The 14,845-nt window shown below is 37.6% G+C and overlaps 1 protein-coding gene across 3 annotated transcripts in view; it reads right to left on the bottom strand.

Moving 5' to 3' along the window:
- Positions 1-14,845, bottom strand: part of ACSL4 (acyl-CoA synthetase long chain family member 4) — an 80,931-nt gene that overhangs the window by 43,812 nt on the left and 22,274 nt on the right. For all 3 annotated transcript variants that reach the window (XM_078063986.1, XM_078063987.1, XM_078063988.1), the window contains exon 2: positions 6,476-6,525. The gene's annotated coding sequence lies outside the window, so the exon portion shown is untranslated. The remainder of the gene's footprint in view (positions 1-6,475; positions 6,526-14,845) is intronic.

Below are 14,845 nucleotides of genomic sequence, written 5' to 3'. Positions count from 1 at the left end.
AAAAAACACATACCAAATTCAACTACTGCCTACCACCTCCACTGCTACCATCCTGGTTTCAGCCACTATCATCTCTCACCGAAATAAATGCAATTGCCAGTCTGATCTCCCTGCTCCCACTTTTATAACAAAGTCTAAACTCGGCAGCCGGAGCGCTCCAGCTAAAATGTAAGGTAGATTAGGTCAGTCGTCTACCCAAAACCGTTCAAAGAATCCCCATACGGCCCACTCAGAAGTTAGCCCTCACTCTGCCCTATGAGACTACGAGGATCTCTCCCCTCTCTCTTGAATTTCTGACTTCATCTCCCATGCTTTCCTCTGGCTCATTCTGCTTTACTTCAACCTGTTCCTTGTGGTCTCTGGAACACACCAGGCATGATCCTACTTCAGGCCCTTTGTACATGTTTTCCTCTCTGCCTGGAATATTCTTCTAAGACCCCTGCAGAGCTTATTCTCCCAGATCCTTTTTGTCTTTACTCAAGTATCACTTTCTCCAGCCATCCTAAAAAGGCCCCCCCACACCACCAGTCCCTTTTCTCGCTGTTTTTCTCCTTAGCACCTATCACCAATACGACACATGCTTTCCTTTTCATATTTGTTATCAATGTCCCCATTAGAATATAAGCTCCATGAGGCAGTTTACAGTCTGCTGCTGAACACTCAGTGACCACAACAGTCCCTCTGTGCATTAGCAGTGTCGTAAATCTGGTGACTGAAATAAGAACGGATGTAGCACTGCTCTGGAATAAAGTAAAAATATACGCCAAGTACAACAGCCTGAAACCCACCAACCTTAGTCATCTTAAAAAAAAAAAAAAATCACTCATCGTGTTGACATTCTAGGACAGGGTATCCTCTTAAAATCCCTACAATAAACTTGAACCTCTTTTTAGCTGCTTAATAGAAAATATGAAACTGGAAAAACTGCCCGTGCACAGAAGTAAAAGACTGCTCTTGTGAAAGCGTGAAGGCTACACAGTTGGGACTATGTGCTTATTCACCCGTGCCGCTCACAAAGGTATGCTGTCTGTCCGTGTATGAAGAGTGAGACCTGCTGCCCTACCCATTAGGAGGACATGAACTCGAAGCTGTGCTTCCTTGAAATCAAGAAATTCATTTGTATGGCCTCCAGGAAAGGGCAGGCCATCACCTTCGGTCATGAAACAGTTCACTGTTCCTGTTGATGGTTACTGTTTCATATAGAGATCAGATGAATAACCACTCATTGAGCATTGACTCTGGGCTAGGCACTGTGCCCAGTCCTCTAGATACATTATCTCATTGAATCCTTCAGGAAACCCTTTGAGGTGGTACCCTCATTTTACTGATGATAGAACCAGTCTCTGAGAGATCATTTGCCCAAGGTGACACAGCGAAGTAGGGATTTTGATCCAGGTCTAATAGATTTCAAATAGATTTTAGATTTAAATAGATTTTAAAGCTATGCTTTCAGCTCTATTGTCTGTGATCCTGATCATACTGCTATAATCTAAGTAGGTGACAGTGATAAACTTTGTGTATGTAGAAAGCCTGGCAGCAATTTTGAGCACTGATCCATCCTATATCCCGAGACATTTTTATAGGTGGAAAAATGTCCTTTAGGTATCGAGTGAGTCCTAGAAGTCTTAGGGGAAAATGAGATAAAATTTTACTTTTTGTCTTGAGGTCAAGTTTAATGTTAAATATTTCATTCCAGTTACTTCAAACGTTCTGAGATAGTTAGCTTAAACACAAAAAAGCATTAGTGATACATTTAAGCTCTAGTACACAAAGTAAACAAACACTACATATTGATTAAAGTCTGAATTTAAAAGAAATCATCTCCCCCAGAAGCCCATGACACAACATCAATTTAAAAATGAAAAAGAAAAACTAATAAGCTGAAGTCCATTAATACTGAGACTTTTTTTTTTCCCAAAAGTTTGAGAAAACGTACTATACCAAGCAAGGATCCATGCATTTGCCAAGTTGAAACACACAATAAAGACAGATTAATGTCATCTGTCCTTCACAAACAACCTTATGAAAATATAAAAGGCATCAATTTGAAAATCAATGATTAACTATGTAAGTGCTACTTTAAGAAATTGCATCTTCAAGTCACACAGCATTAAAAGGGGTAATTTAAATACCAAATAAAGAGACAATTTGCCTTCTGTATCCACTCAAGATTAAATCAGAAAACAATTATAAAAGTTCCAAGTGGGGCCCTGGGTGGCTCACTCGGTTGAGTGGCTGCCTTCCGCTCAGGTCATGATCTCAGGGTCCTGGGTTCCAGCCCCGTGTGGAGCTCTCTGCTCAGCAGGGAGTCTGCTTCTCCCTCTCCCTCTCACTCTGTGCTCTCTGTCTCTCTCAAATAAATAAATACAATCTTTAAAAAATAATAAAATAAAAATAAATAAAATAAATAAAAGTTCCAAGAGATTAAACAGATAACATATCTGTGGCACTTTAAAAGATCATATTTCTACGTAGATATTGCGTCAAGACTTTTATAAAGGGGTGGAATGCTTTTTTTAAAAATATCTTTTCTCTCACATACTATTAAAAAGTTCCAAATGATTTTCAAACATAGAGGAGAAAGCTCAAATATGATGTTAAAAGAATGGCTGCATTAGGTTAATGAAATCAAACTTCACAGGAGCTATATTACAATATAATAAACTTCACATTTTAATATGAAAACTTTAAAAATGTTACTATTTTAAGAATATAAAAGGCATTAAGGTTAGCTAGTAGGATCTTTTGCTGTTAGTTTGCAAGACTGAATAACTATGTGAAATATATATTCATCCGCCCTTTGTCTCATCAGATTCAAATTGATAGACCAACCTAATCAATATGGTAGAGTCTGTACAATCAAACTTTAGATCTGATACACAGTAATTATAATAAATACATCTGAAAACTGAAAAAGCAAAACAAAAGCAAAAACCTAGGGCGAACATATACACACCCTGTCCCGACACACTGCACTTGTGCCTAGCTAGCTATTTGGACTACAAACATCTCACCACTACGGCTGATCTTTGGGTGCGTCTCTAACAAGATTAACAGAGCCCGTCTACTTCATCACCTGGAAAGTTCTTAACCCCTGAAGTCGCCATCCTGCCAGTCTCTTCCCAGCTTTTCCCAGCAAAGGAAACACCTCAGCTACCATGTTGAAGATGCTCTTTCACACTGTAGCAAAAGTCCCCTCCCATAATGTTTTAAGAACATCCCTGGCATGCATCAGATTATGTTTTTTCTAGGTCATAGGTTCTTATAATTGGGATCCTATTTATATGTGTTGAAATGAGGAGATCTAGGAGCCAATGTTGCTGCCTACACACTCCACATACACTGTGTATGATTATGCACCTATTCCTAATTTTAAGTGATCACAATATGCTTCATTTTTAAATATGAAGCTTTCAAAAGTCAGGAGCTGGCTATACAGATTGAACCCAAAGTTTACATTTAAGGACTTCTGAGGACAGACCAAGCTAGAAGTGGCAGCTACTGACAAAGCATGATGTTAGGATCCAACTTGATTAGACATCAGGAGAAAGGGAGGAAAACTAAGTTCTGGGAGGTATGTATTTGGAGAGAAATAAAGAGGGTTCAGTGCCAATTGCAATGTCCTAGGCTACTGCTTAAGATGAACTGTTACAGACCCCTGTGGACAGAACCTTGCTGCTAAATTAGAGGGCACATCGCGCCATGGGGTAGACTTGAATTTTGTCTGCAAAGACTATTTCCCAGGTATTTTTTCTCTAGGGGAACACAGTCATGGTTTTAATATAAGCTAATCAAAAATAATTCAAAATAACTTTAAAATTAACTCACAGTTATAATAAATGTATTGTGTCCAAGTGAGAGATGGTCTCTCTCCTGTCATGTTATATATTTATTAATAATAAAGTAATACAAACTGCAGGCTGCCAACCATGATTATAAAAAAAAAAAAAAATCTGTGACCAGCATAATACTTCACCTAGTAACAACTTTGTGTAACAGGGAGAATTTTGCAACCATACCTTTTTTTTTTTTTGCCACATGACCCACCCTCCACATTTGCTAGAGGAGGAGCCAGTCCAACAGGTTAGTTCTTTGCTAATGTGGTTTCCCAGTATTTTATACTGTTAAAAATTATGCAACAATGTAGTCTTAAACCATTTCTTACAAAATGGCCAAATAAGTCACTACAATTCAGCCACATGGCCACCATGTGAAACTGCATTATTTTTTTTTTTAAAAGCTCACTCTGCTCTTCAGTATTAAATATACCTTTATAAGTGAGACTAATAAAAGAACTCGAAGACTGATAAATCTGTTGGAAGATTGAAATCCTATAGCCATTCAGTCAACTCTCAAATATTAGCACTAGTAAAAAGAAGAGCACAGATATTCCAAAGACTGGAGAGAATTCAAAATGTTTTGTTTTTTTTTTATTCTTAGCATTTCATTATGGCTGTACCTGACATTTTAGAAATTAAAGAATTCATCACTAAAGGAGGAAGCCATGTGACACTCAATACAAGAAGGCATGGAAAAGTTAATGTCTCCATACTAGGAATGAGGAATACATTCCATTCTGTTCTCTTCACATTCATTTGTTTCCCTGGCCCATGCATGCTTCACTAAGGTGAGTAAGGGAGGGGGATCAGGGAATTAGGTATTTCTGCTTTGAAGTGTATTTTGGGACAGCCAAGGCCCAGCTAGGCCAATCGAAGAGGAGTCTCTGAAGTGTCAAAGACACTCCAGAGAATCTTGTAAACTCGTGAACAAAACTGGACATATGTTTCCGCCAATGTGTTTGGCAACTCCTACTCTTTGCCTTGGTACTTTTCTCTTACATATCTAGAAGGGCTGTAAACCGAGTGCCATAAATGTTTATCTATATTTATAGGGTGTGTGTGTGTGTGTGTGTGTATGTGTGTGTGTATGCACGCGCAAGTGTATGCATGCGTGTGGGAGGAGGAGGGGGAAGAGAGAGAGGAAACGGACTCTCTGTGGACAAATAAATCAACTATAGAAGCGTGACTACTATGCCCTCACGATGGCAGCACAGTCTATTTCCCCAAGGAAACACTAACCTCACTGATACCTTACCTCTTTGATCAACCATGGGGGAGCGTGCTAAGTAGCTGAATTCAGAGACGGCTAATTCAGGCTTGCTGATGAAAATCTCTGGCCATGTTTAAGATTTTTCTAATGCAGGTTAATAAGTAGACTTTAGCATCAAGCTACACAAGAACATTAAGTCTTGAATTTCTTTACACTTGGAATTCAAAAATAGTTATTAGCACATAAGAACTACTAGATCTTCTGTTTCAAGTTTCTAACCTATTATAATTAAAGCGATTCTCAGAAGACCAGAAATACAAGAGAGGCAGCATTGTATCCAGGGTTTTGGTCTTGGTTCAGCAGCTTGCTGAACTGTAAGATCTGGAACAAATTAAATAACCTCTTGTCTGTTTCCTCATCTGTAAAATGAGAAAACTGGATTCTTATTTTAAGATAGCACAGGCCTGTAAAAGTTTTAAAAGCAAAAGATGGTGAGGGGAATGACACAGCTGCCTTGGGGGGTGGGGGGCAGGTATGGACATTTAAAACAAAAAACAAAAAAACAAAAAACCCTATCATTTGCTATCACCATCATTTCCTAAAATACAGAATGTAGTTAATGCCCCCAAATTAGATGGACAGATCTCATAATAACAAGCAATCATTTAAATGGGAAGAGTTTAATCTTAAAAAATGCATGGTCTGTTGTCCTTACTTTCCTCACCTCATCCTGGACGGACCACTAAAAACTCCTCACTGACCAGCATTGGTCTAAAAATCAATGTTGGGGAAACACTGGACTGGGTAATTTTCAAGGTCCAAGACTCAAACTCTAGGACTCTAATTTTAAGTGTGCTGTTGTGTTTCTTTTATTCCATGCTATGGTCTAGAGTAGATGCTTCGGTGAGAGACGGGACTAATACCTAAAATTCTGCAAATCAGAAATATATTTAAATCAGTTTTGCGAACCAGTAACTAGAACAAGCTTCAATTTATTAGGGAGAGTATCCACTACTACAGACTTCATGCCATCAAGAATAACAAACCTCCTTACAGATTAGAAATTGAGGCAAAAGGAAGCAAAATAGCTTGCCAAAGACTCGAAGCCTGTAAGCCTCAACAGTCAGAACTGGAACTCCAATCTGTGACTCCATTTTTTGGTAATTGCTTAAGGAAAAATATTTTACTTAGATTTCAACTATCACTTCCCCTTTTAGAAATGAGTGGTGATGGTTTAAATTTTAGAAGCTGTACAGGGTAAAAAGTTTTCCCATTTTACTTTTCCAAATAATGCCCTTTAACACAAACATGGAGATTGGCAGGTTTTTTCCACTACAAAAAGAGTCAAGATGCCTGTATGTTTAAAACTTAATTTCCTCCAAAAGCTGATAAAATTACAAATTTAGAATTTTCAAAGAATACTTACAGATTTCCTTTTTCTCTAAGAAGAACACGTATATCTTTTGTGATTTCAATCTGTAATAAAAGACAACATTCATGGGTACAGTAACATAAGAAAAGAACCCCTTTTAAAAACACTCAAGTGTTGTTTCACATCACCTGTGCACCTTAGTTCATGATGAGCCAGGTATCAAAGGGAAAACAAGAAATGATTAGAGATGATCGTCTGGCTAGAAGTAATGTAGGACTGCAGAAAAGTAACTGAGCCTGACTAAGAAACAGTAGTCAAAACTGTGGGAAAATGGCAAGATGAAAAAATGGGCAGAGGAACTAAATAGTCATTTCTCCAAAGAGGACATCCAGATGGCCAATAGGCACATGAAAAGGTACTGAACATCACTCATCATCAGGAAAATGCAAATCAAAACCACAATGAGATATCATCTCACACTTGTTAGGATGGCTCTCATCAAAAAGACCAGGGATAACAAGCGTAGGCGAGTTTGTGGAGAAAAAGGAAGGTCTGTGCAATGTTGGTGGGAATGTAAATTGGTGCAGCCACTCTGGAAAACAGTATGGAGGTTGGGTAAAAAATTAAAAATATAATGATCACATGATCCAGCAATCTCACTTCTGGATATACAGCCAAAGGAAATGAAAACAGGATATCAAAAAGAGATCTGCACTCCCATGTTTACTGCAGCATTATTCACAATAGCCAAGATAAGGAAACAACTTAAGTGTCCACCAATGGATGAATGGATGAAGCAAATATGGTATGTACATACAATGGAATATACTCATAGTCGTGAGAAAGAAGGAAAGCCTGCCATTTGCAACAACATGGATGGACCTTGAGGATATGCTTTGTGAGATGAGCCAGGCAGAGAAAGACAAATGTTGCATGATGTCACTCATTTGTACAATCTAAAAAAGCCACACTCACAGGAACAGAGTAGAATGGTGGTTATCAGGGCCTGGAGGGGAGACCAGGGGAGACACTGTTAAAGGGTACAAACTTACAACTAGAAGATGAGTAAGTTCTGGAGATCTGATGCACAGCACAGTGATCACAGTCAACAATGGTGTGTCATATACTTCAGAACTGCTAAGAAACTAGATCTTAAATGTTCTCACCACAAAAAAAGAAATGATAATTATGTGATGCCAACAGAGGTGTTAGCTAAAGCTAAGGTGGTAATTGTAACAATATATAAATGTATCAAATCAACATGTTGTGCACCTTGCACAATATTATACATCAATTATATCTCAATAAAAAATTTTAAAGTAAAATGAAAAGAAAATGGCAAGAAGCAAGAGTCATGCTGTTAAAAGTTTTATTTGTACCTCTTATCCTCCCCCCACCCCCAATCAGGACAGGAGTCAAGTTCAGGGATAAAGTCTGACCACAGAAAACTAGTCAATCTACCCAGATATCCCCACCACAAGTGCCTGCAGGCGCCTACCGATTTTCTCATCAAAACCCAAAATGAATAATTTCCTTTAAACAGTGCAAGATTCTTTCCAAATCAAAATACTGCACTGCTCTAGTAAAAAACCTAGAGATATTTTCATCTTCCTTCAATGAATATACAGATCAGTTTTATGATGCTCTTGAAGATATATATATGCTATGAAGGTTTACGGTCAGTTTACAGCTGAGGATTAACCTATTTTGTACAGTGCAGGAGAAAATGACTTACCATCTGAATACTCAGAATAGTAAAATAAGGCCCTTCCGTAATTTGACATCACTTACTTACATTCCAGCACTGCAGCGGTGTCCTGGGCACGATTAAGATTTTGAAGAAGAAATGAAGTCTTAGCTCCATGCAGTAGTACTCAGTACTACTTGCATGGGACTATGAGAAAAACCCTTCGAACACTTTTTAAAAAAAAATCTAGACACTCCAATGGAAGCCGCAAACATCCATATGACTAATGACCACACTAACTACTTGGTAAATGAAACAGTTCATTTTCTCTTTTGCTACCAACAGAACAATGAAGGAAAGAATGATTTATACCCAGGCCTATCACTAACAGAGCATGCCTTTTGTTTTGTTTCATGGAACTACTTCTCCACTTCAAGTGAATATCCACAATCTACTTTTGGGGAGGGTGCGCTGGGGACAGTATCAGTACATGGTGAACACATGGTTAAGACTACTTATAAACAGAAGGCATGCTACTTAACATTTTCTTATTTTTCTCCCACAGGGCTAACATTTGATATTAACATAAGGAAAGTAAATCTCTGCATATACATACTCAAATAAAGTCCAAAGAGCTCAAAAAGAGAATGTTGGGGAAGAAAAACTTCATATTTCTAAGTACAAATGGATAGATGTCCCCCAACAGATTAACTCAGGTAACTGATAAACAACAAAGACCAACTTTCTACAAAATCATTTAAAGACCTATGGGTGGCAGGGGGGGGAATACAAAACTATCCACTAGCTTGCTTAATTTGGAAAATAATTTTATCCGTAAATATTTGTAAAGGACAGTTTACACTTGGTCGTTGGTACTATAGAGAGAGAAGATGGAGAGGAGAATCAAGTGTCAGAGAATTCTCTCAGCTGAATGAGAGCCCCAGCTTCAACCTTCTACTCATTTCCAGTCTCACAGTCCACCATCAATCAGGCAAGACAAAGCAACTCTAAGAGGTTCTTAAATACAAGAGACAGACATGATTTTTTTTCAGCACCTGTACCTTTAATGGACATTTATTTCATCGTTTAAAAAACAAAACAAAACAAAAAAAGCAACTGATGCCCAGCAGATAGAAGAGAACTAAATCACATTTCCTAATCTATTTTTTTTCTACACAATGGAAAAACCGACCTTGAACTTAACTTCTCCCCTACCCTCCCCCCTAAAAAAATAGCACCCTGCTCTTAAAGTTATTCTATTAAAATAAATTGAAGAAATAATTTCATATAAAAGAACTAAGCAGATGATCACCGCACAGCTTCCATTTACAAATGACTGGGACTAGGGATGATCTGGCTGAAATCAGAATGCAAATTTGGGACACACTTTTCACTTTCACATGTATATGCAATTTTTTGTTAGCACAAGGAAGTTGGAAATCCTTCGCAAGGCAAATTTTTAACAGACTGAAGCATATAATATAGTTTGTTTCTACTTAATGATCACCTGGTGGCATGAAAAAAAGAGAATACAGCATCCAGAGTTTATCATCTTTCAATTAGGAAATGAGGCAGTCCTGAGAAAGCCTTACTCATCGAATACCATGAAGCAAAACAGTGTCCAGGCAGCTAACAGGACGGTGATTAAGGAAAAAGCAACCACAAATACGAGGCAGGGCTGTTCAACTTCAGACAACCCTCATATTTTCAGACAGACTTCAAAACAAACCACTAATGTGTTTAGTTTTTGCCCTCTTGCAAATAAGTTAGTCTGCTAACCAATATTTTGAAAACATTCTTCCAAAGTAAAGTCAATACTCAACTTGTGATAACATCTGTTGGAAATGTTTAAAGCACAATCAATCTTCCTCCTGTAATTAATGTCTCAAGGACCAAGTTTAGTACGTTTAAAAGAGAATGTTTCAAAAAGAGTGGGAAATATTCACAAAGTCCTGAGCATTTAATGTGCAAATCTAAAAGTAAATTCTGGCAAGTCCCTCATAGAACAATCTCCTCAGCAATGGGTCTTTTATAGGTCTTGCTTCAGATAGATGCATGTAGGTCACATATTCGCTAATGGATAAAAACTGCCATAACTATAACACAGTTCAAAGGTTAGAAATGTTGAAATCAAGAAACAACACAGGTGGGCGCCTGGGTGGCTCAGTCGTTAAGCGTCTGCCTTCAGCTCAGGTCATGATCCCAGGATCCTGGGATCGAGTCCCACATCAGGCTCCCTGCTCAGCGGGAAGCCTGCTTCTCCCTCCCCCACTCCCCCTGCTTGCGTTCCCTCTCTCGCTGTGTCTCTCTCTGTCAAATAAATAAATAAAATCTTAAAAAAAAAAAAAAAAAGAAACAACACAGGTACAAAACAGTATGTATGACTCCATTATATACACATATATTTGAGTGGGTACATTCATAGAAAAATTAGCAAGATATGCACCAAATATTAATGCTAGCTATTGCTGTGTGGTAGGATTACAGGTGAATTTTACGTTTTAATATTTTTGTTTTGTTTTAATGTTTTATATACTTTTGTATTCTTTCTGCTGATTTCAATAGCTTCCAAAATTTCCATAAATATTATTTAAAAATGATTTTTAAAAAGTCATAAAGAAGAAGAAAATTACATTTAAAACAGGCCTACGTGACTATCATAAGCCAATCAAACTACTAGAAGGTACTGCTCAGAATCTAAGCTTTAGTAGAATCTTTTCCCCTTAAGAATATATAAAGTAGGAGTGGTTCAAGAGTCTTAAATGTTTCATAGGCTTGTAGGTCACTTGATTCAGAAACATTAAAATGTATTAAACAAATATTATAACCTAAATAATAAAACTAACCAAAATCTATCATGTAATAGTGTGAAAAGTATGGAGATGATTTTAGGCCGTCATAGACTAGAATGTTGATTCATGGAAAAGTTAGGTAACCTAAAACAAAATGTGTTTTAAAAATATTCATGATATCTCAATAAAGTGTTTAAAAAAACACAAACATTACAAAATATAAAATACAAAGTGAAAGTATCTTTTTTATTCAATCCTCCAGAAATAACAGCTTTTAATAGTATGGTAGGTGCCCTTGGAGATGTTTTTGTAAGCAGAGTCTAATACACATGTGCACACGTGCGCACACACACACACACACAATTTTTAATAAAAACTGAATCATACTATCTATACAGGTTTGCAACTTTTTAAAAAAAATATGACTCTCTTACATGTCTTTCCATTAGAGAATACATAGATCTACCTAATACTCTTAAACAGTTAGGGGCGCCTGGGTGGCTCAGTGGATTAAGCGGTTAAGCACCTGCCTTCAGCTCAGGTCATGATCCAGGGGTCCTGGGACTGAGCCTGGCATTGGGATCTCTGCTCAGTGGGGAGTCAGTTTCTCCCTCTGCCCTTCCCCTCTGCCCCTTCTCTCTGGGGGTGCTCTCTCTCTGGCTCTCTCTCTCAAATAAATAAATAAATAAAATCTTTAAAAAAATACTCTTAAACAGTTATATGGTATTCCAGCAATGAATATCCTTAACAATATATTTATGCCAGTGTGTCTATAGGATATATTTCTAGTAGAAGTGTTGGGTCAAAAGGGTGTGTGACCATTTTAGGTTTTAGTCTATTAAAATTGCCCTCCAGGTCTAGAAGCAGAGATACTCAGTAGCAGTCAGTGATCATATCCAGCACCCAGGTCTTGGGTTTCCAATTACCATTCTCCAGTAAAAGGAGCCAGGACCCTTCAGAGAAGTAGTTGATTCCAGAGCCAGCACAGGAAAAATGCCAGCTGAGCCTGGTATCTTCTGGTGCCAGAAAGTAAGGAAGTGTTTAAAAAAAAAAAAAAAGATGGGGATATGCCAAAGGGACACAGGGGCCAACCCAAAAGAGCTCCCAATGGTTAAAGCTGGAACAATTTGAACAACAATGTAAGTGATAGTATTAGATTATATCCAAAAGAATAAAAGAAATATCCATGAGTCCATACTAATACAAATAAATGATTGACCAAGTAAATAAGTACAGGAGGGAGAAGAGACAAAAATTCCTTATACAAAACTTCTAATTAATAAATGTGGAAGGAATAAAGAAAATAGAAAATCTCCATTAGAACACTACAGTAAGGGCACCTGGGTGGCTCAGTTGGTTAAGCGTCTGCCTTCAGCTCAGGTCATGATCCCAGGGTCCTGGGACAGAGCCCCACATCAGGCTCCCTGCTCAGCGGGGAGTCTGCTTCTCCTTCTCCCTCTGCCCCTCCCCCCTGCTCATTCTGTCTCTTTCTCAAATAAATAAATAAAATCTTAAGAATAAAAAAAGAACACTACAGTAATAATTGGCTACAGGCAAAATCCACTGGTGGATGCTAACACTGGTGAGTGAAAGTTTAAAGTTGAAATTGGATATATGCATGGTCTCAAAGTATCACCTCCAAAAATGTATTAATACAATATAATAAAGTATTTTTAATACCTATTAACTCCAAGAGAAAAATGATTACTGTCGAGAAACACAGTTGAGATCACCTTCACCAATGACAGGGCACATCAACATCACATACCCCCAACAGGACACACTGAGAAGGGCACAACATAGCTTCTGTGGTGTTCTTGCCCAAATTACATCATCTCGAGCTACGAAGAAAGAACATTAGGCAAACCCAAATTAGGGGCATTCTATAAAGTACCGAGTATTCTTCAAAGTTGTTAAGGTCATGAAAGACAAAGACTGAGGAATTGTCATGGAAGAGACTAAGGAGAGGTAGAGAGTCTTGTGCTACACGAAATCAGTCAGTCAGACAAAGACGAATAGTGTATGATTTCACTTATATGTGGAATTTCAGAAACAAAACAAACAAGCAAAGGGAGAGAAACAGAGAGACCGACCAAGAAACAGACTTTTAACTCTAGAGAACAAACTGATGGTTACCAGAGGGGAAGTGGGTGGGGCGTTGGGTGAAATAGGTGATGGGGATGAAGGAGGGCACTTGTGATAAGCACCAGGTGATGAATGGAAGTGTTATATTACTATATTGTACACCTGAAACTAATATAACACTGTATGTTAACTGGAATTAAAATAAAAAATTAAAGTGTAAAAAAAAAGAGACTAAAGAGACATGATAACTAAATGTAATGTGAGAGCCTCGATTAGATCCTGGAACAGAAAAAAGATGTTAGTAGAAACACTGATTAAATTTGAATAAAGTCTGTAGTTTAGTTAATAGTATTACGCCAATATTAATTTCTTAGTTTTAATTAATTGTACTATAATTATGTAAAATGTTAACACTAGGGGGCGGTAGGTGAAGGGTCCATGGATATGATGTACTATTCTTGCAACTCTTTTGTAAAAGTCTAAAATTTATTCCCATCCTCCCCAAATTTTAATGCCCTCTAAAAGAGAATATACCATTTCACATTCCCACCAAAATTAATATGCCCATTTCAGGGTGCCTGGGTGGCTCAGTCGGTTGAGTGAGTGATTTCAGCTCAGGGCATGATCTCAGGGTCCTGGGGAGTCAGCTTGAAGATTATCTCACTTCCTCTCCCTCCTCCCTCCCCATGCACTTGTGTGTGCTCTCTCTCAAATAAACAAATCTTTAAAAAAAATATGCCCATATCTCCACATCCCCTCCAACACTGACTTGAATTCTGTTCAACAGGTACCAAAAACACTTTTTTGATAATTTTCAATGAATATATTAAAATGTTTCACTATATCTAAATTTCTTATATGAATGAAGATGAATCCAGTCCTTTGCCCATTTTTTCACTTCATTAATCATATTTTCTTGGTGATTCATAAAAGCCCTTTTTATATTAAGGAAATAAACCCTTTGTCTGACATACTACAAATATTGTTCCCAGTATAGCTCTTCTCTTGTTTTGGGTGCTTTGGACCAAATATTGGTTTTTATGTTTTAAGTAATACATTGTATCAGTAGTCTCCTTTGTGGCTTCTGGGTCATTTTCCCTCCTCAAGATTATAAAAACTTCTCCCTCATATTTCCTGGAAGTGTGATTACCAAGTCAAAGATAGACTGGGGCATGGTGGGAAGGGTGGGAAAGGAAACTCTTGATACATACCTATAAAATAACTTTCCAGAAAGGTTGGACCTATTTATACTCCCATCAGCAGCATTAAATATTTTACTATAAAATAAATTTTTAATTTAATGAGAAAAACATCTACCATACCCATATTCTACCCAAAAGAAACCATTTAACACCTTGAAAAAAAAACTATGTCACACTGACATCCTCTGAAATTATCCTGTGTCAAAGACTTCATTCATGCCCTTCTTTCTACCCAGAATTCTGCTCAAAAGCCACCTTTTCTGGGATATCTTCACTGATACCTTGAGCTAACATTTCTTGTCTTCTTTTGAACTTTTATAGCTCTTCACTAACAGCTTGAAACCTGTATTACATTACCCAAATGGGTATCATCTCTTCGCCTTCCACTCAGGTGACAAGAAGGATTTGGAAGGGAGGGCATTTCAGAAGTTAACTGTATTATTTATGAATTTATCTTAATCACTTATCTAAACAGTAAGTTCATTCAGGAAAAGGACTGCATCCTATTATCTCTGTATCCCACTTCGGCTTAGAAATAGCATCAAATATTTGTTGGAATGGATAAAAGAAATAATCTAACACTTGTCAGAGAATACAGCTGGTTGAAGTCATTATTTTTTCCTTCACAATATCAGCTTTCACTTTATCTGTGACTATT

This window comes from Halichoerus grypus, chromosome X, assembly GCF_964656455.1.
Source record: "Halichoerus grypus chromosome X, mHalGry1.hap1.1, whole genome shotgun sequence".
Classification (NCBI taxonomy): domain Eukaryota; kingdom Metazoa; phylum Chordata; class Mammalia; order Carnivora; family Phocidae; genus Halichoerus; species Halichoerus grypus.
Note: the sequence above shows the minus strand (reverse complement) of the source record. Positions and strands in the feature narration are given on the sequence as shown.